This window comes from Petaurus breviceps, unplaced genomic scaffold (genome assembly GCF_028583685.1).
Source record: "Petaurus breviceps papuanus isolate PSGF00001 unplaced genomic scaffold, PetGlider_PUasm1.0 47, whole genome shotgun sequence".
In the NCBI taxonomy this organism is placed as follows: Eukaryota; Metazoa; Chordata; class Mammalia; order Diprotodontia; family Petauridae; genus Petaurus; species Petaurus breviceps.
In genome coordinates, this window is record NW_027186349.1 from 12,524,739 (window position 1) to 12,545,865 (window position 21,127).

At 37.5% G+C, this 21,127-nt stretch overlaps 1 pseudogene; it reads left to right on the forward strand.

Annotated features, from left to right (window-relative positions):
* Window positions 1-254: 254 nt before the first annotated feature.
* Window positions 255-20,712, forward strand: LOC138171816 (small ribosomal subunit protein eS6-like; annotated as a pseudogene).
* Window positions 20,713-21,127: the final 415 nt, after the last annotated feature.

Consider the following 21,127-nt stretch of genomic DNA (forward strand, 5'->3'; position numbering starts at 1 on the left):
AGTAGTTTCTGTTGATAGATTTCTTTTTCTTCCTTGATGATTTTTCTTTCTGGTACTGTCTGCAAAAGGTGCCAAAGTGACTGTTCTGAAGAAGCCTTGATGTCATTCATAAAAGAAGCCCTACAAAACTCACTTCACCTTCTCTAGAGATCTTCAAAGGGCCAATCAATCACCAGGGACTAGCTCAGACTGTACCACATTCTGTTGAGACTGAAAGTCAATAAGCTGGACTTGTGGCCAACTTCTCAGAGACTATGACCTACTTCTTTAAAGCAGCAAACAGTCCCAAGGCTTTAACGGGGCAATATGGCATCGTGGGAAGAGCAATGACTGTGGAATCAGAGAACTTGAAATCATGTTCTGCCTTGGATACCTCTGTGACTTTGGGTATGTCACTATCCCTCTTTAAACAATGGGTTTGGACTAGATGGCCTCTGAATTCTCTTCTGTCTCTAAATTAATAATCTTATGGCCCTATCCTTATTCACAAAAGATTTTTCATCCAATATGATCAGGAAGAAGTGGGAAGAGTAATGGGTGTGGACTCAGTGACATCTTTGCTCAAATCCTTGCCTGGCTACTTACCAACATTGGTCACTTTACCTATCTAGAGCTTGGTTTCCTCACCTCTAAAATGAAAAGACTGGACTAAATGATCTTTAAGATACCTTCCAGCTCTAAATCTGTGATTTTATTACCTCTTATTTCAAGTAGGCTCTCAGAGCTGGTATCTTTTAAAGTTTCCTTCTCTGATCTGAGAACAAAGGAATAGACTCCCAAATGTATTAATGGGAAAATAGAGAAAGTAGCACCATAAAGTGCATACTTTTAAAATCAATCTCTGCTAAAAATGAAATCTTCCTAAAGCTGATCCACTTTCTCTTTCGTGATGAGTTCTTCTTCTCCACATTAGGAAAGTGCTTCCCACCTCCATCCCCATGCTATAACGGTACCATTGATCTCCTTTTTTTCATTTTTCTTAAAGAATGGAGTAAAAATGGGTAAAGGGGGGGGGGAGCGGGGAGCTCATGATGTAAAAAGGTATTAACTCACCCCATTCTAGACACAATGAATTAGATAATTCCTAAGTGATCAGTCTGGTTTTATACTTTGGGCTTGTGTTGATGCTACCATATTTTGTTGGTGAACTTTGCCTGTAATTCATAGAAAGTAACAGCTAAATTGTTGCTTCTTTCTTTTTAATCCACAAGAGGTTGTTAATCCTTTTTGTAATAACAAAGCATGAGGCCTTTCTGAAATCACTTGGAGCAGGATGGAAAAAAAATCCCATTGGGTTGAAGTGGGAGTGTATGGGCACACTTCCCTCTGCTGGGTACAAACAGAACTACTCAATTAGTAAGTTCTGCCATGTAGAAGAGCTGAATGATTTATTTTGTCCCAAGTGGTGTAGATATAAACACCTTGAGAATACTTATTACATGTATCTGTGAGTGAATGAATTTACTTATATGTTATCCACATAACTGGAATTACATATAATTGAAAATTGTATGTTCACAGACTTACTTTCATCTTAAATCTTTTTTTCAACACTCTTTTTCCTTCTGGCTCTCATTGAGACCCGAATAATTCTTCACACCACAGCCTCCCTGGCCACTCTTTTCTGGTACTGGTTGCATTTTTACTCATTCTTCTCAACTCACTGGTCAAGGTGGGGGAGCAAGAGCACTCTTTGCTTCCCATTGCCACTTCCAGACTTTCCTTCTACTTCCATCACTCAGAAACCTCTCATCCTTTGAGGATTTCACTCAATTCATATCAACTACCCTATATGTCTATTGATCTCTAAGACACACCCTTTCTTTTCTCAGTGAGTTCAGGGCATGGTTCACAGTCTTTTTCTCTTCCTCAATTCCTGCCCTCATACTAGGAGATTTTGACATATGTACTGATACTCCTTCAAACACTTTCCCCTCCCAGTTTCTGAACTTGCCCACAAATATTCCACTTCCATATGTATTAACTCTGGACTTCCCTTACCTAGTCACAATTCTTTGTCATTATGCCTTTCCCTCTGCGTTGCAACTCTAAATGCTATTCTTCATCCTCTCCATGATCTCCAAATCCCTCAAACCCTTACTTCTTTCCCAGGTTGTTATCCATGCACTGGTTATACTATGCTTCCTTGCCTGTTTTGACCCCTTTGTGAACCAGTCCAACTTCACACTGTCCTTTTCTCTTTAATCACTTGCCCTCTTAACCTTTTACTGATACTGCATTTCAAATCTTTGACCCTGGATTACTCCCATCCTCCTCTTCCTTCTCTACTACTTACATGCTGAAAACCAAACTGGTAAAAGTCATGAAACTATGTTGACTGAATCTCCTACAAATTTATGTTACATAATCTCAGCTGGGCCTTTAATTACTATCCCCCTTCACAATAGCACCTTTTGCAAACTCTGTCAGCCATCTTCAAACCTCCCATAGCTCCCTACTCCCCACCTTCTTAGTAGAGATTCTTGCTTCATATTTCATTGAAAATATTGAAGTCATTTCACAAAAGCTTCCTATTCTCTCCTCCTCCTCAACTCATCCCTCCCAGATACCTTTTGCTTCTATCTCTGCTTTCATATAATGAGATGCCCCTTCCTGTCAAGGCTAACACCTTTGCATGCACAAGTGATCTCAATTCATCTTATTTTCTCCAGTACATTCTCCCATCCATCATCCCCACTCTTTCACCTGTCTTTAACTTCTTGTTTATTAGCTGCTTCTCTACTGCCTACAAACATGTCCCTATGTCTTCTATCCTCAAAAAACTCTTACTTGGTTCATCCATCATCCCTACCTATTGTCTCATATCTTTTGTTTTTGTGGCTAACCTCCTTGGGAAGGCTGTCTCTTATGGACGCCTTCACTACCTTTCCCCTCACTCTCTTATTAATTTTCTATAATTTGGCTCCTGACTTCATTATTCAACTGAAACCACTCTCTCCAAAGTTACTGATGATCTCTCACTTGTCAAATATAATGTTGACCTCTCTGCAGCCCTTGACGACCCCATTGATCACTCTCTCCTCCTTGATACTCCCTTCTTTCTACTTTTTGTGATATGACTTCCTCCTAGTTCTCTTCCTGTTTGACCTCTCCTTCTGAGTCTCCTTTGCTGGATCTTTATTCAAGGTGTATCTACTTGGTGTCCCCCAAATTCCCTCTCCTGCTCCCTCTTTTCTTTGATCTCTATACTATTTCACTTGGTAATCTCATTAACTCCTATGGATTCAATTATCTCTATTCTGATGATTCTCATATCTTCTTATTCTGCCCTACCCTCTATGTTGACCTCCAGTCTCACATCTCCACTTCCCAAGAGAATATCTCAAACTGGGTATTGCATAGATATCTTAAATTCAACAAGTCCAAAACTGAACCAATTTTACCTCCTAAACCCTCCCCTCTTCCCAACTTTCCTATTACTGTCAAGGACACCACCATACTCCTAGTCACCCAGGTTCACAACCCAAGTGCCTTCCTAAACTCACTCTCTCTCACCCTTCATATACAATCTTTTGCCAAGTTCAGTCAATTCTGCCTTTATGATAGTTTTCCTATATTCCCCCTTCTCTCTTCTGATACTGCCACCACACTGTACAGGTCTTCAATGCATCAATATCTAATCTAATCTAATAACTTGCTGTTTGATTTCTGTGTCTTGAATCTTTCCCCACTCTAGTCCATCTTCCACTCAATTACCAAAGTGATCTTCTTAAAGCATAGGTTTGACCATGTCACACACACCCCCCCCCCCGCCCAATCAATAAATTCCAGTGGTTCCTTATAGGAACAGGATAAAATAGAAAATCTGCCATTTGTCATAAAAGCTATTCATAACTTGAGTACCCCCTCTTCCTTCCTTCCTTCCTTCCTTCCTTCCTTCCTTCTTTCCTTCCTTCCTTCCTTCCTTCCTTCCTTCCTTCCTTCCTTCCTCCCTCCCTCCCTCCCTCCTTTTCTTCCTTCTTTCCTTTCCTTTTTCTTTTAGAATTGCTGACTTTAATTTCTTACACACACACACACACACACACACACACTTTTTTTTAAAGAGTAAACCATAAAATTTACATGGCAAGTATTTTGCATAAATGTAAACATGCATATTTCTACCGTACTGCAAAGTAGCTACAAAAATAAACTCTAGGCACAGGATTTAAAAAATTGTAATCACAGAGCAAGAAAATGTTAACGAGTTAAAATGAACTCGGAACAAAAGTGATGCTGGGGAAATGGCAATGGCCAATGATGATCTATTATTCTACTGGTCTTTTACTTCAATCTACTCTCATTATATACATTATATATACAGTATTCTTATACCTTCCACTCCTCAAACTCTGTAATCCAGCGACACTGGTATCCTTAGTACACTTTACACAAGATTCTCTATTATTTCCTGACTTCTTGCACTTTCACTGGTTTTCCACCATGCCTAAAATTCTCTGCCTTCTCATCCCTATCTTCTGGTTTCCCCTTTCTTTGAGTCTCAGTTAAAATTCCATCTCCTGCAGAGAGCTTTTCCAGATGCCCTCTAGTGCCTTCCCTCTGTTGATTATCTCAACCTTCTTCTGTATTGTTTGTATGTAGCTGTTTGAATACTGTCTCCAGCATTAGACGTGGAGCTCCTTGGGACCAGGTTTTCTTGCTTTTCATTGTGTCTGTAGTGTTCAGTGCAGTGTCTGGCACATAGCAGGTGCTTAAGGAGCGTTTACTGACTCATAGAGTGACTTTGATGGTTGAACTATTTTATTCTTCAAATGGTAATTCATTGATTCATTTATGCATTCATACAAGAAAAAATTATTATTTACCATAATAAACATAATAGTGTGTTTTGTATTCTCTATGCAGAATACAAAAAACTTCAACAAAAAGTTCCTGCCTTCAAAAAGCTTATATTCTATTTGGGAAAATAGGATATACATGCAAAATAATTAAATTGTAACAATGATAACTGGTACATAAATAGTTCTTTAAAGTTTGCAAAGTGTTTTATGCATTATTTCATTTGAGCCTCACAATTCTGTGGACCTAGGTATTATAGGTATTATTAAACCCATTTTATGGGCACCTAGGAGCATAGTAGATAGAATGCCAGGCCTGAAGTCAGGAAGATTCATCTTCCTAGTTCAAATCTGACCTCAGAAACTTACCAGCTGTGTGACCCTGGGCAAGTCACCTAGGGCAAGTCCTGTTTACCTCAGTTCCTCATCTGTAAGATGACCTAAAAAAGGAAGTGGCAAATCACTCTGGTATCTTTGCCAAAAAAACTCCAAATAGTATCATGAGGAGTTGGACATGACTGAAAAACAAACCCATTCTACAAATGAGTAAGCTGAAGTTGAGAAAAACAATGCTAAACAATAACTGTTATATTCTTAAGTAAAAACACCCACCCCCACAAAATATAACAAGTGGCTTGTGAATATTGCAGATTGTAAATTCTATGAGTTTCAGAATAGGAAGCTATCCTTCCAAGTGGTCAAAGAATGCACTGTGGAGGAGTTTGGACTTTAGGTGGGCTATTAAGGATAGGATAGGAGAGGGAGGAAAGGAGGAAAGGAGAGAGACAGACAGACAGACAAAGAGAGACAGACAGAGACAGAGAGAGACAAAAAGACAGAGACATATAAAGAGACACACACATAGACCGAGAGAGAGAAAGACAGGGAGTAGTATATTGCAGATAGGGAAATTTAATGAGGAAAGGATTGGTATGGGGAATATATTCAGGGGGACAATGAATAGACCAAGCTTATTGTAGCAGAGTGTTCTTATGGAGGAGGTATGAGAGATAATCCTGGAATGGCAGGTTAGGACTAGAATTTGGAGGGGTTTTATTGGGGAAGGAATTAGGATTTTGGACTTTGTAATTTAGAAGAAAGCAATTTGTAGTATAGGAGAATATCATGATTATAGTGTTGTTTCTTGGCAAGATTATTATGGTAGCTATGTGCAGAATAATTAGAAGAAAAAACTAGAATTTAAGAAATCAGTAAGAAGTTTATAACCACATGCATTTTAGAGTTTACAAAATATTATATAGCATTACATTTTATACATACATATATATATATAATACGTAATTCCAGTGTGAAGGGGTGATGGGGAAATAAAGAAAACCATGTTGAAAATTAAGACTTGGAATCATGAAATTAAAGAGGTCAAAGGTTTGCAAAGAATTCAAATACTTCAAGCCTATGTATCATAAATACTTTGGTTTTTTTTTAAATTTTTTTTTTTTAAGCAATTGGGGTTAAGCAACTTGCTCAAGTTTACATAGCCAGCCACCTCTGGGTGTGGTGCTGAGTATCTGAGCCTGGACCTGATCCAGGTCATCCCAACACTGGAGCCGGTGCTCTCACCTGCTGAGCCACTTGGCCGCCCCTCAGCAACTGGGGTTAAGTAACTTGCTCAAGGTTACACGGCCAGGTGTTTCTGGGTGGGTGCTAAGTGTCTGAGCCCAGGATTCAATCTCCAGGCCATCCCAACACTGAAGCCGGTGCTCTTACTCTATGTGCTACCTGGTCGCCCCAATACTTTCTTCAGGAAAAGAAGTTAGAAGGTACTAGTTGAGGGAACATCAAATACCCCTCCCCGAATGAAATTGATTATATTTTAATAGAAAAGAAATGACATCAAACCACCTGTCTTTGTATAGTCAAATCATTAATTAAATGGGGAGAGCAAAAATCAAAGAATATCCCAAAATAGAAAAAAAAATAAAGATGAAGACATTGTTTACAATTTTAGCAACTCTAACGTGATCCACTAAAAGAATTTGTCTTCTGGCCCTGGAGTCAGGAGGACCTGAGTTCAAATTTGAACTCCAACACCAACTAGCTATATGACCCCAGGCAAGTCACTTAACCCTGATTGACTCAAAAAAAAACAAAAACCCAAAACCAAACCACAAACAAACAAAAAAGAATATGTCATCTTCAAAATGTGAGAGATTAACCAAAGTAGCCAAACATTTTGTCCATCATTATTTCTTAATGTTTAACTAATGATAAGCAGTTACCGCAAGGAAGAGGATGAAAGAGACAGAGAGACCTGACAACACAAGCTCATTTACAAAACCTCATAGTCATTTGATAGAGAATAGTAAGTAGAATGAAAATATAACAGACATTCTAACATTTGTATGGTGAAGTTCTTTCATTTGTGCATTTGTACTGGAATCTATCATTTCTGAATGATATCTCAGACCACATAATTTTAATATCTGAATGACCTCAGTGGTTATTTAGTCCAATTCATATCTGAATAAAAAAAATCTGTTTTGCAACATATTCAACTATTTAGCCTTTCCTAAATGCCATTTATTGAAGGAAAAACTACTGTTTCCCCAGTAAAACTCTTTTACTTTGTGATGTCTCTAATTATTAGGAAGATTTTCCTGACATCAAATTGAAATTTTCCTTTTTGAAACTTTTACACATTGTCTCTACTTCTGACATGTGGGTTCAAGCAAGCAAGCAAACAAACAAACAAACAAAAAGAAATTAATCCTACTTCCACATTATATAGTCCTTTAAATATGTGAAGACAGTTATTATGTCCCTTCTCAGTTTTATTTCTCTTCTTTCAGGCTAAACATCCCTAGTTTCTTCAACTGAACCTCTTCTAGCATGATCTCTAGGCTTTTCCCCACTCTAGTTGTCTATCTCTAGACACTCTATAGCTTATCAATATCCTTCCTTAAATGTGATGCCCAAAACTTAACACAATGACTCAGGTGTGATTTGACTAGAGCAGAGTATAGTAGGCTGTCACACCCTTATTTATAAATATGATGCCTTCTCTTTCTTTTTGTTATTAGAATAATCTTAATAGTGCTAAAAATGTCATATGGACATGAGGTCTAAGGTCTGTCTATGTGTAAAAGTTGTAAACTCATATGATCAAGAGAGAGAAATATACAGCACCTTTTACTCATCTATCAGGCTGCTTTTCCAGGAAAAGAATAAGAAATGATCTGGTTCCCTACCAGGAGACTATATCAACAGCCATGTCACAATGTCTCAGCTAAATTTAAGTTCTTTCATTTTAAATCATCATGAAGACATTGGCCATTTGTTTTTCTTTACATCAAAATGGCAAGTTTGGTCTGCAATCATGAGGGAATCTGATAGAAAACAGCTCACTTCTACCTAGAAATATATTTCTTCTACCTCTGAACATCAAGCTTGATCATGTTATTTCTAGGTTTCCAGCTGAGTACATTTCACCATGCTTCTCTATAAAATCAAACACCTGCACTCACCATAGTGCCTTATTCACAGAGTGGTCAACAGGAAGGTTGTTCATATAACCAATGAAGAACTTTGAAGAATAAAAATAAGATATTTGGTGAGGGATGACAGTTTGGAGATCTAGAGTACATTACTAGTATCCTCATGATCTCAATAGAAAATGAGTAAAGCCACCAGTATATTGGTTTTGTTGACCTTATGGAGATATGGATGAAAATTACTCAAGATAGATGGGCCTGGATAGGTTGTGATTTGCGTCACTGGAAGGAACAACCAATATGATCACAGATCCATTTGAGTATTTTAGTATGTCATGCTATTCCTTGCTTTTGTGCCTTCTCTCAAATTCTAAGAGAGTATACTCACTTCCTTTCAAGGTTTCTATAATTCCCATTCAGAACTAGAATAGAAGTTATCTTTGTTGATTTCTTCACTTCCCAAAAGATTAAATCATCACATTTAGCTATGAGTGACCAGAAAAGAAGGTAGGGAAGACTAAGAAATAGATGGAAAACAATGAAGAAAAAGGATCTTCAGAGAAAATGGGGAATCCTGACCCTACAGCAGGTTGAAGGTTCAAAGAATGTGACAAAGAGGAGAAAGAGAAGAGCAATTTCCCTGAATTTTATAGCAAAGTAATAGATGTGAGATTCTCCCCAAAAAAGAGACAATGTGGACCTCTGAAAAAGAAACACCTTGCCCCCCAAAGAATGATGCTTTAGATTCTCAGGTGCTATCAGATCAGATGAATAGAAGACAAATAGTGGGCTGAAGAATGTCTGGTGTTGGAGGTGCTAATGCATCTATTTGTCAATCTGGCAATAAAAATAGAGGTCTCTTGTCATTCTGGTGAATATATTTAGGATAGGATAGAATCCTCCAAGACTTGTTAAGTCAGATTAATCAGCTGTCAGTCAGTTAGTCAATATCAATTAATATTTAAGTGCCTATCATGTGCCAGGTACTACGCTAAGATCTAGGATACAAATACAGAAAAAGAGAAGCAGTCCCTGCCCTCAAGCTTACAATTTTTTTTAAAGCAATTGGGGCTAAGTAACTTGCTCAAGGTTACATGGCCAGTTATTTCTGGGTGTGGTGCTAAGTATCTGAGCCTGGATTCAATCCCCCAGGTCATCCTGACACTGGAGCCGGTGTTTTTACTCGCTGAGCCACCTGGCTGCCCCTAAGCAATTGGGATTAAGTAACTTGCTCAACTTGCTAAAGGTTACATGGCCAGGTGTTTCTGGGTGGATGCTAAGTGTCTGAGCCTGGATTTGATCCCCCAGGTCATCCGGATGCTGGGGCCGGTGCTCTTACTTGCTGTGCTACCTGGCAGCCCCTCAAGCTTACAATTTAATGGAGAAAGGCAATCTACAAAAGGAACCTAAAAAGATTTTTGGCCTCGGGCACTTTCCTTAAATGGAAGTTTTGGGAGGAGTTCTTTACTCCACTCTCCAATCACAGGGGCAGAGGGTGCTAATGAAGTGTGATTAGCAGTACTAGTACCCACTTTAATGATTCATATGAATAACATTAAAACTGTAAGAAGGAATCCAGACAACATACTGAAGACCTTATGAACACAGATGGTGATTTTAAAAAAAGTCATTATTGCTGATTGAAGGCAAGGTCCTCAGAAGTAAAAGGAAGATTTTGAAAATGAACAGCTGTTTAAAAAGATATTCCTTGGGAAAAAAAAATTCCTATTTCTGGACTAGCAAGGTGCAACTAGAGACATTTGTAAAAAGACATATTTAACTTAATAGGCATCCTGAGAATTAATGGGATGAAAACAGTAACTGGAATATGTCTATGGATTGGTAGATTTTATTCTAAAGAATAGATAGAAAAGTCAGGAACTAGAGAGGGAAAGCATTGATCAAGTCATTTGGATAAATATAAAGGAGTGAGAAACATAAGCTATATTGATATCAGAGTCAGGAAACACAGGTGAAATAGGCAAAGAATTCAATGAATGAATAAAGAAATAGCATTTTCTAAGTGCATACTATGTAAAAAAAATTAGGTATGAAAAGAAAAGTAATTTAAGAAACTGAACACAAGCCTAGCACAGATGCATGATGGTGGTGATGAAGGCTTTGAGTATATGTACATCTGTAGTAGCTCTCTGTTTGTCAAAAACAAAAGAAGCTAGTATTTTCTTCCCTTGACAAATAGATAATTTCATAGTTCAAAAGGTGGAGGAATCAACCAGGATAACTTCATTCTAGACCCAATTTTCAGCACTAAGGAGGCACTATTTGTTTTTTTCTGGGAAGGAAATAATGGGAGCTTCTAGGAGAAGTGATTACTCTGTTATAGAGTTTGTATACAGGAGACAAAAACTGGATATAGATTTTAGGAAGAATAGAAGAAGCCCATAGCCTTAGGGTAAGTCAATCCAGAAAGAATGGGAAGTTCTCAAGGATAAAACTCTGAAGACACAAAGAGAAATAATTCTGATAGAGAAGAAAAGGGAGAGTGGTGTAAAAAACTTGATGTGGATGCATAAGGAATTCATCAATCAACCTAAATTTTTCTTTTTTTCCATTTATTTTTTTTATTCAGTGCCTAACAAGCATTATTAAGTTTGAACCGTATATGCATGGAACAGAAAGGATTACACATGAAACCACAAATCTCTATATTATAGAACTTGCATAACAAAGTCAGTTATCTGTCTCCTCAATTTTCTTCTATTCTCTTTTGTGAGTTTTTAAGAATCCTACAATGACCACCTTTTTTTTCAGCATCTCCATGGCTAATTCCCCAAAATAAAAAAAAAAATCTTTTCATAATAAATAAGCACAATAAAGGAAAAATAATCTCTATATCAATCATATACAAAAGTTATTTTTTTCCATCTGCCTCTTGAGAACCCCACCTCTCTGTTAGCAGAAAAATTGTTATCATTAGTCCTCTGGAGTAGTGATTAGTTATTTCATTGATCAGAAATCTTAAGCTTTTCTTTTAAAAAACAATTATTTATTTTAATCGACCAAAATCTACCTTCTAACCCTTTTGTCCCAACCCATTACTAATTGAGAACACAAACACACATGTGTGTGCAAATATATATGCAGATACATACAAATAAAACCCATTACAAATATGTATAGTCCATCAAAACAAATTTCCACTTTGGTCATGTCCTAAAAAATATTTGTCTCATTCTACATTCTGAGTCTTTCACCTGTCTATCATAAGGTAGATACCAAGCTTCATTATTAGTCCTCTGGAATCATGATTGTTCACTACACTGATAAAAGATCAGAACAATAATATTCTATCATATTTGTATACCTTAACTTATTTATCCATTCCCCAATTTATGAGCATCCTTTCAGAATCCCATCTTTTTTTTTTTTTTTGCCATTTCAAAGACAGGTACAAATATTTTTATAAATCTTTTGTTTTCCTTAGCATTAATTTCTCCCTTATTCTTTTCTCCCTCAAATTCTGTCTCCCCATTTTCTTCCCCCCTACTGTTCCCTTTTCCTTCTACTTCCCTGTGGAATGAAAAATGCATTTCTGTACCCAAGCTCTATTTGTATGTGTTTTCTCCTTTCTTTTGACTGGTTCAGATGAGAGTGAGATTCAAGTGTCAACTACCTGTTGTATCGCCTCCTCCTTCTTTTTATAGATTTACTTATGCCCCACATTTATGTGATACAATTTGTCCTAACTTTTCTTTCCCTTCCCCATTCCTAGTGTATTCATCTTTTCCTCTATTTTATTATGATCATCAAGACATAACAGAATCAACTCTCAGGCTTTGTCTAGCTGGACTCCCTCTATGACCCCTGATGATGATAGGGTTTTGAAATGACACATGATTTGAATTAGGCAGTTTATCCTTCTTTAGTTCTTTATTATTTTTCATTCATGTTCATCTTTTTATGTTCTTCTGCATTCTTGTGTTTAAAAGTCAAAATTTCTGTGCAGCTTTGGCCTTTTCATCAGGAATGTTGGGAAGTTCTGTTTTCATTAAAGATCCAAATCCTCTAACCCTGCCCTGTACTTATTTTTATTGAGTAAATTATTCTTGGCCATAAACCCATATTCTTTGACTTCTGAAATATCATATTCCAAGTTCCCTGCTTCTTTAAAGTTGTTGTTCCGTTTTTTTCCATAGTTTTCAACTCTTGGTGACCCCATTTGGGATCTACTTGGCAAAGACACTAGAGTGGTTTGCCATTTCCTTCTCCAATCTGAGGCCAGATTTGAACTCACGTTTTCCTAACTCCAGGCCCAGTGTTTTATCCATTGAGCCACCTAGCTGCCTCCATTGCCTTGCAAGTAATTGCTGGTCAACATCTTTTAAAAAAGGAGTTAAAAAGGCAAGACAGTTACATGATGGACTGGGCCCTCAATGTAGCAAGGCAATCGTATTACTCCTTCCTAAGTGATTCTCTATTGCACCCCTCACAATGTTCTTTTAGGACATTCCACAGGGAATCAAACCCTTTCCTCTCTACTCAAGTTTTTCACAACACACTACCTTCTCATCAGAATTACTCATAATTTAATAAGAAAATAGATGCTATTTACCATGAGCTCTTCTTTTTTTTTCTTTTTGGAGGGCAATTGGGGTTAAGTGACTTGCCCAAGGTCATATGGCTAGTTTTTGTCTTAAGTATCTGAGGCTGGATTTGAACTCAGGTCCTCCCAACTCCAGGGCCAGTGCTCTATTCACTACTCCACCTAGCGCCCGAGCTCTTCCTTTTTCCCTATTCTATATCTCAAAACTGTCTGACATTATCTTCCATTGCAACTTCCTTTACTCCAACTTGTGAAAAAGAGATAGACCTTCTATCTTCAAAGACAAGCCTCTCTACTTATACTCTTGATTCCATCCTATCCTCTCTCTTCTGGCAGACTGCCTGCTTCCTTATTCCTTCTTTCTAATTTTCAAGTTTCCCCCAACTACTGGCTCTGTTCCTACTACCAAAAAATATGACCAGGCTTCACTCCTACAAAAAAAACCCTCATTTGATTTTACCATTCCCCAGAGTTATTGTTCCAAATATCTCCTTTTTAGAGCCAAACTCCTAAACAAAACTGTCTATCCTCATTGCTTCATTTCACTTACTCTTCTCTCACTCAATTCTTGAATTTGGCTTTCAGTCTTCTTGTGTACCTGAAATTGCTCTCTCCAAAGTAGAGATAGCACTTAGAATGCCTTCTAAATGTTGGCTGATATTGTTATTCCTAATGTTTCCTTAATTGCCGATTTTAATGGCCTTTTCTTAGTTCTCATCCTTCTCAATCTTTTTGTTATCAGTTGACCTAGTAGACTACCATATCTTCCTTCTCTGGATTTTTATAGCACTATTCCCTTTTCTTTCTTCATTCTTTTGTCTGATTGCTTCTTCTCAGTCTTCTTTGCTGGATCATCATATATAATGTGTTTACTAATGGTTGACATTCCTTAAGATCTTCTCCTAGACCCCTTTCTCTTCTCTCTCTAAAACACTCCCTCTTGGTGACTCATTAGCTTTCATGGGTTAGATTGGTAAAGATATAGAAAGACTCCTAGATGTCTTTCTCCTAAGCTCTCACAAGTAAGCTGCCTGTTGCACATTCCGAATTGGATGTCCTACATGTCAGATTCAACAAAAAAAAAAATCCCTCCCATTATTTCTCCCCCAAAACTTAACCATCCTACCAACTTCCTTAGATCTGTCAAGGGCATCACTATCCTTCTAGTCATTCTCAGTTCTTTACTCTCTTTAATGTAACACACTAAAACAGTTACCAGATCTTATTGATTTTACCTCCATAGCATGTCTTGCATCTATCTCCTTCTCTTCACTCACACTCCCACTACCCTAATTCAGGCAAATATCACCCCTGCCTACAATAGTCTCATAATTGATTTCCTAGCCTCAAGTCTCTCTGCTCTTCAATCTAACATCTGCCTAGCTGCCAATGTGATATTCCTAAATGGCAGCTTTAACTTTGCCTTTCTACTGCCTAATAAGTTCCAATGACTTTCTATTACCTCTAAGATTGAATACAAGCTCCTTTTTTTGTATCAAAGTCAGGTAAAAACTGTCTCTAACCTACTTTTTCAGCCTTATTATATATTACTCTCCTTGACACACTATGGTTCTATCAAATTTTCCTGCTTGGTTTTCCTTCCACTTGCTATTGCATCTTCCATCTCAATGCCTGGTCATAGGCTGTCTCCCATGCCTGAAATACATTACTCCTTTCTCATCCTTATTTCTTCAAAGGGGAATGAAATAAGCATTTATATAGTACCTACTATATGTCAGGCCCTATGCTAAGTGCTATATAAATATTGTCTTATTTGTTCTCATTTGATTTTTAGAATATATAGTTTACTTCAGAGTTCTGCTCAGATGCCATTCTCTATAGGAGGCCTCTCTTGAACTCTCCCTCAAATAACTTTGTATTTATTACATGCACACATATATCATATAGGCTTATTTGGTATATATTTATTTGTGTACATGATGTCTTCTATAGAATTTAAGTTCTTTGCATCTCTAGCATAGTGCCTGGTGTTTAATAAATTTATATTGATTGACTGGGTGAAGAAAAGGTCATGCTGGGCTTGGTGATGAATGCCTGTAATCCCTGTTCCTGGAGAGGCTCAGAAATTAGAAGATTGTTTGAGCTCAGGAGTTCTAAGCTGCAGTAAGGCTAAAGTTTATTGAATGTTACCACTAAATCCAGAACCAAGATGTGAGCCAGCTGTAGCAATAGGCCACCAGGCTACCTAAGAAGGGGCGAAATGTCCCAGGTTGGAAACAGAGCAAGTCAAGCTTCTGTGCTTATCAGCAGTGGGACAAGGCTGGGAGTGGCCACTATCCTGCCAGTTAGGGTGATGTAGGAAAGCCCCATCTCAAAAAAAGTCATGTTTATCAATCCATAAACATTTATTAAGTGCCTACCATGTTCTAGGAACAGTACTTAAGTGCTGGGGGTTGTTGTCCTTTGTTCTTGAGGAGGACCAAAGTGACATCACTGTGTTGGAGTCAAGGCACAGTGTGTCTGACTATGACTGATTAGACCAATACGAGATTGGAAGGCTCTATCACAGGTCAGGCTCAAGTAGTCCATAGGAACATTTGGAGTGGAGATGTCTCTAAATTTGTATATCTCATGTTTCTTTTGAGGTACTGAAATTCTTCTTTCCTTGTAGAACACAATACCTTCTTTGATGTGGGCATGCCCTGCTGGGTGGTTCTTTGTCAGTGTCTCTCATGCCTCACCATTTATTACAAAGTTCTTAAGAGAGATCTTGAGAATATCCTTGTGTTGCTGCTTCTGGACACCATGTGAATGCCTGTCTTCCATGAATTCTCTGTAAAAGTCTTTTAGGCAAATGTACATTTTCCATTTGAACAACATGGTCAGTCCATCAGAGTTGTGCTCTCTGTAGTACAGTTTGAATGCTTGGTAGTTTAGTTCGAGAAAGGCCCTCAGTGTCAGATACCTTATTTTGTCAGGTGATCTTCAGAATATTCCTCAGACAATTCAAATGGAATTGATTGAGTTTTCTGGCATGGCACTGCTAGGCTGTCCAGGTTTCACAGGCATGTAACAATGAGGTCAGCACAATGACTCTGTAAATCTTCAGTTTGGTAGGCAGCCTAATATCTCTTCTCTCTCTCACTTTCCTTTGGAGTCTCCCAAACAATGAGGTAGTTCTGGCAATGCATGCACCAACCTCATCATCTATGTGTATATTCCTGGAAAGTATACTGCCAAGGTAAATGAACTTAGCTACAATGTTCAAAATTTTCCATTTGCTGTAACTGATGCTTCCATGTATGGATGTTGTGGTATTGGCTGGTGGAAAATATGTGTTTTCTTGGTATTAATTGTTAGGCCAAAATTAGCACAAATATTAGAGAATCAACCCATATTTTGTTGCATCTCAGCATCAGAGGATAAATTGAGTGCATAATCATCTGTGGAAAAACAAATCATGCACCAATTCTCCTGCCACTTTTGTCTTGGCTTGTAAACTTTTCAAGTTAAATAGTTTGCCATCAATGAGACAGCTGACCTTGATGCTGTTTTTGTCCTTGTTGAAGGCTTTTGATAACATTGCTGAAAATATCAGCCTCGAAAGCACAGCCCTGCTTCCCTCCATTGGTGACTGGGAAAGCATGAAAGTATCATCCATTATGCAGAACCCTGGCAAGCATGCCATCATGAAGTTGATGTTCAATATTGATGAACTTCTCTGGGCAACCAAATTTTGACATAATTTTCCATAGGACTGCAGTGGCAACCACACTGGCATACCCAGAATGGCTGCTAGCACAGGTTCTTAGATCTGATTTACTAGGAAAGATAGTTGTTTAAGGGGTCAGTAATCTTTTTTATTTAAATTCATTAGTTCAGGGAAAAATCAGCACACTAAACTTCAGAGAAAATCCAAAGAAAATGGAGGAAATACAAGTAGAGAAATAAAGACCAAAAGACTTCTGTTTGAGAAATTAGCACAGATCAATAGACAGATCCAACTGTTTGACCAAGGCAATACATATATAGTGACCAGAGAAAGAAACACCAACATCTGGGTTTTTCAAAGCCAAGGGATTCCTTAATGGCTATCCAGAGTCTCATCTGGTCAAATCACAAGAACACTCTTCCAGTGAGTGAGCCCCCAAAACAAAATGCTAACCTCAGAGGATATATATATATAGAGGATATATATATATAGAGGATATATATATATAGAGGATATATATATATAGAGGATATATATATATATATATACACACCCTTTTTAGAGTCACAGGGCATCACTTGTGACTCAGTGCTTAGACATTAACAAAAAGTGTTAAAGCCTTCCTATAAGCAATATTCCCTTAAGCAAGCTTCCCTTAAAGGGTTCCATGTGAGGCCTATTACTGGGTGGGGAAGATCCTAAATCCCATTAGCATTACAAAGCCTTCATGACTGATATGGTCATGACTGACCATGATTGGTCAGATAGATGAACATTATGTACAGACATCTGTTCTACTCCTGGCATTTCTCTTTGAGTTGTTGGTCAGCAAAAACCTATACTGACCACTCCTTAATCCTTTCTGATGCCACACTAGCTCTCAGGCAGATGACCATCTTCCATCAGCCTATTAGGAAGGATTATTTTGGCAAGAATCTGGCTAAAAGTGCTGGGGGTACAAAAGGAGGCAAAAGATAGTCCTGGACCTTAAGGAATTTACAACTTATAGAGGAGACAACATGTTTACATTCAAAGCAAACTATAAATAAGGATAAAAAGGAAATAATGGAAGGAAGGCACTAGAATAAGAAAGGTTGGGAAAGTCTTCTTGTAAAAGATGTCATGTTTAATTTCTTTTTTTTTCCTGACAGTGTTATTAGACTGGTAGATCTAAGGAATGCCATAGATAGTTTACATAGATTTAATAAAGAATTTCATTGAATCTCTTGCTATTCTTGGAGGAAGGATGGAGATATATGGGTTAGAGCAGAATTAAGATAGGTGGATTTAGAATGGTTTTACTATTTGAATGAGTTCTTATCAATAGTCTGGTGTCAGCTTGGATGGATGGTCAAGTTCTCAGGAGGTCCTTTACTGTTGAACATTATTTAAAATTTAATGATTTGAATAAAGACATAAATGGAATACTTAATTTAAAGATTACAAAAATCTGGGAGGGCTAGCTAATACCTTGGATGAAAGAATATAAAAGGATACCCTTACAGGTTAGAATGTTGCTTTGAACCTCATAAAATGCTATATAATAAGGATAAATTTAAAATCTTAAGTGTGGATTAAAAATATCAATTTCATAAGTACCAGATGGTGGGGGTGGGGGAATTTTGCAGAGAGGGTTAGACAACCATTTGTCTGAAAATTATCTGGGGTTTTTTAGTGGGCTGCATGCTGATTATGACTCAATAGTGTGATATGGCACAAAAAGTTAATTTTGTCTTTGGCTACATTAAGAAATTGTACTCTCAAAAATCAACAGCAACTTCCTAATTGCCATTTAAAATGGTGTTTTTATTCAATATTTATCTTTCTTTACCTTTCTAAAGTACTTAATACTACTGATCACCCTTTCTTTTTAAAACTTTCTTGTCTTGCCTCCAGAGACACAACTGCTCTCTTGGTTAATAATAATAACTTTAATTTAAGTAGGATATTAAGTTTTGTCAAGTACTTTCTTCCCAACAATCCTCTGAGGTGGGCTGAATAAGTATTATTTCCCTTGCTTTATAGATGAGGGATCTGAGGCTTAGGGGGATTAAATAACTTACACATAGTCCAATAACTAGTGATTAACTGATATGGGATTCGAAATTCAGTCTCTTGACTACAAGTCCATCTCTCCTTCAACTACATCCACTATATCTCTCTTCCTACTACATCTGTTTCTACATATGTACATTTCACTACACCCACTCCTTCATCTTTAATTGCTCTTTCTTTGTTTTCTTCTCTGACTCTTTGTCCTTCTCTCAACCTCTCAAGTTAAATACTCCCTGAGGTTCTACCTTTGCTTTTCTCATCTTCTTTCTATAATTGCATCATTGAGAATCTTAATTATTCACGAGGGTCAACTTATTACCTCCAGGGATAAGATGATCATTTTTATCCATCTCTTACTTTGGAATTAAATTTTGGAATCACCATTTTTATCAGTAGCACCATTATTTCCTCAGTTTCCCCCATATTCAAGGTAGTCATATTTAAAACATTTAAATTGCTGTCATTTGGAAAAAGAGATTAAATTTGTTCTGCTTGGCTTGAGAAGGCAGAATCACTTGCAAAATATAGAGGTTATAATGGGGTGAATTTAGGCTTGGTGTAAGGAAAATTTAAAAATATTTAGAGTTATTTCAAAGTGATTTGGGTTACCTTGGGTGCTTGTTTACAAGAGGTTTTCAAGGAAAGACTGCATAATTACTTAGGTATGATCTTAAGGGATTTCTTGGTTAGCAGTAGCCTGGACTAGATAGCTTCCATTGTACTTTTCAACTTTGACCAATTGATTCTGTGAAGGGACATATACTGTCTAGGACGGGGGAAGCAAAGGATTCTACTGTATTCTGGTCAGTTCTGGATGACTTTAGGAAGGATTTAGATTTTAGGAAGAACATTGATAATAAGTTGAAGAGCATGAAGAGGAGTGTGGCAACATAGTGTGATGACCAACTTTGATAGACTTAGCTCTTTTCAGTGATACAATGATCTAACATAATTCCAAAAGACTCATAATGGCAAATACTATCCATGTCCAGAGAAAGATCTATGGAGTCTGAATGTAGATGGAAGCATACCATTTTTCTTTTTTTCTTTCTTGTGGTTTTTCCCTTTTGCTCTGATTATTCTTCACAACAACACGACTAATGTGGAAATACATTTAATATTATTGTACATGTATAGTCTACATTAGATTGCATGCTCTCTTGGGAAGGGCGAGGGGAAAATTTAGAACTCAAAATCTTATAAAAGTGAATGTTGAAAACTAAAAATAAATAAATTAAATTTAAAGAAAAAGAAACATAAAAAGGGGATGTGACAATAGTGGATCCTCAAAATGACCTCAAGGTTATGCCACATGAGGATCAATCAAATTTGCTGAGGGGAGAGCCTTTGTGGCTTAGAGGGAGCAGAAGTCAAGTCTCTTTCCCATGGCAGGTCTGAAGTGGGTAGCTGTGCAAACATAAAGATCAATATCTCTTTCCCAGTCACTGCTTGTCAGAAACTCATCAAAGTTGATAATGAGAGAAAGCTATGGGCCTTTTATGAGAAATGGATGGCCACTAAAGTTTCTGCTGATGCTCTGGGTGATGAATGAAAGGGTACGTGGTCTGAATTAGTGATGGGAGTGACAAACAAGGCTTCCCCATGAAGTAGGGTGTCTTGACTCATGGACATGTCCCCCTGCTGCTCAATAAGGGCCATTCTTGCCATTGGCCTAGAAGAGCTGGAGAAAGAAAATGTAAATCAGTTAGGGATTGTATTGTGGATGCCAACCTGAGAGTCCTTGACTTTGGTTATTGTGAAGAAAGGTGAGAAAGCTATACCAGGACTGACAGATACAACTGTTCCTCATTGCCTGGGGCCCAAAAGAGCTAGCAGAATCCACAAACTTTTCAAGTTGTCCAAAGAAGATGATCTCCAGCAGTAAGTTGTGTGAGAAAGTCCCTCAACAAGGAAGGTGAGAAGCCCAGGATGAAGGCTTCTAAAATTCAGGATCTGGTGATTCCCAGTGTTTTGTAGCATGGTCACTGACACATTGTTTTGAAGAAGCTACAAACTCAGAAGAACAAGGAAGAAGCAGTAGAATATGCTGAGCTTTTGGTCAAGAGAATGAAAGAGACTGAAGCAAAATGACAAGAACAGATCACTAAGAGACATCATCTATCTTCCCTGAGAGCCTCCACCTCAAAATCTGAGTCCAGTCAAAAATAAAAGTTTAAAAATGTATTAGGAATAAATAACTTTTGTCAAGCTGGAAAAAAAAACTTACTGAGCATATTTAGCTTGGAGAAGACATTTAAGTAGGCTATGATTGCTTTTAACAATTTGAAGGGACAAAATAATAATAATTATAAAAGCTGGATTATATGTATGTATGATCTATCATGTACCAGATACTGTGCTAAGCACTTTACAAATATTATCTCATGTTATCCTCACAATAATCCCGGGAGGTAGGTGCTATCATTACCCTTATTTTACAGTGAAGGGAATTGGGGTTAAGTGATTTGACTAAGATCACATGGATAGTAAGTGTCTGAGGCTGGATTTGAACTCATGTCTTACCTCACTTTGAGATCTAGAGCTCTCATCCTTTGTGCCACCTGCTTGCCTCTAATGTCAGATA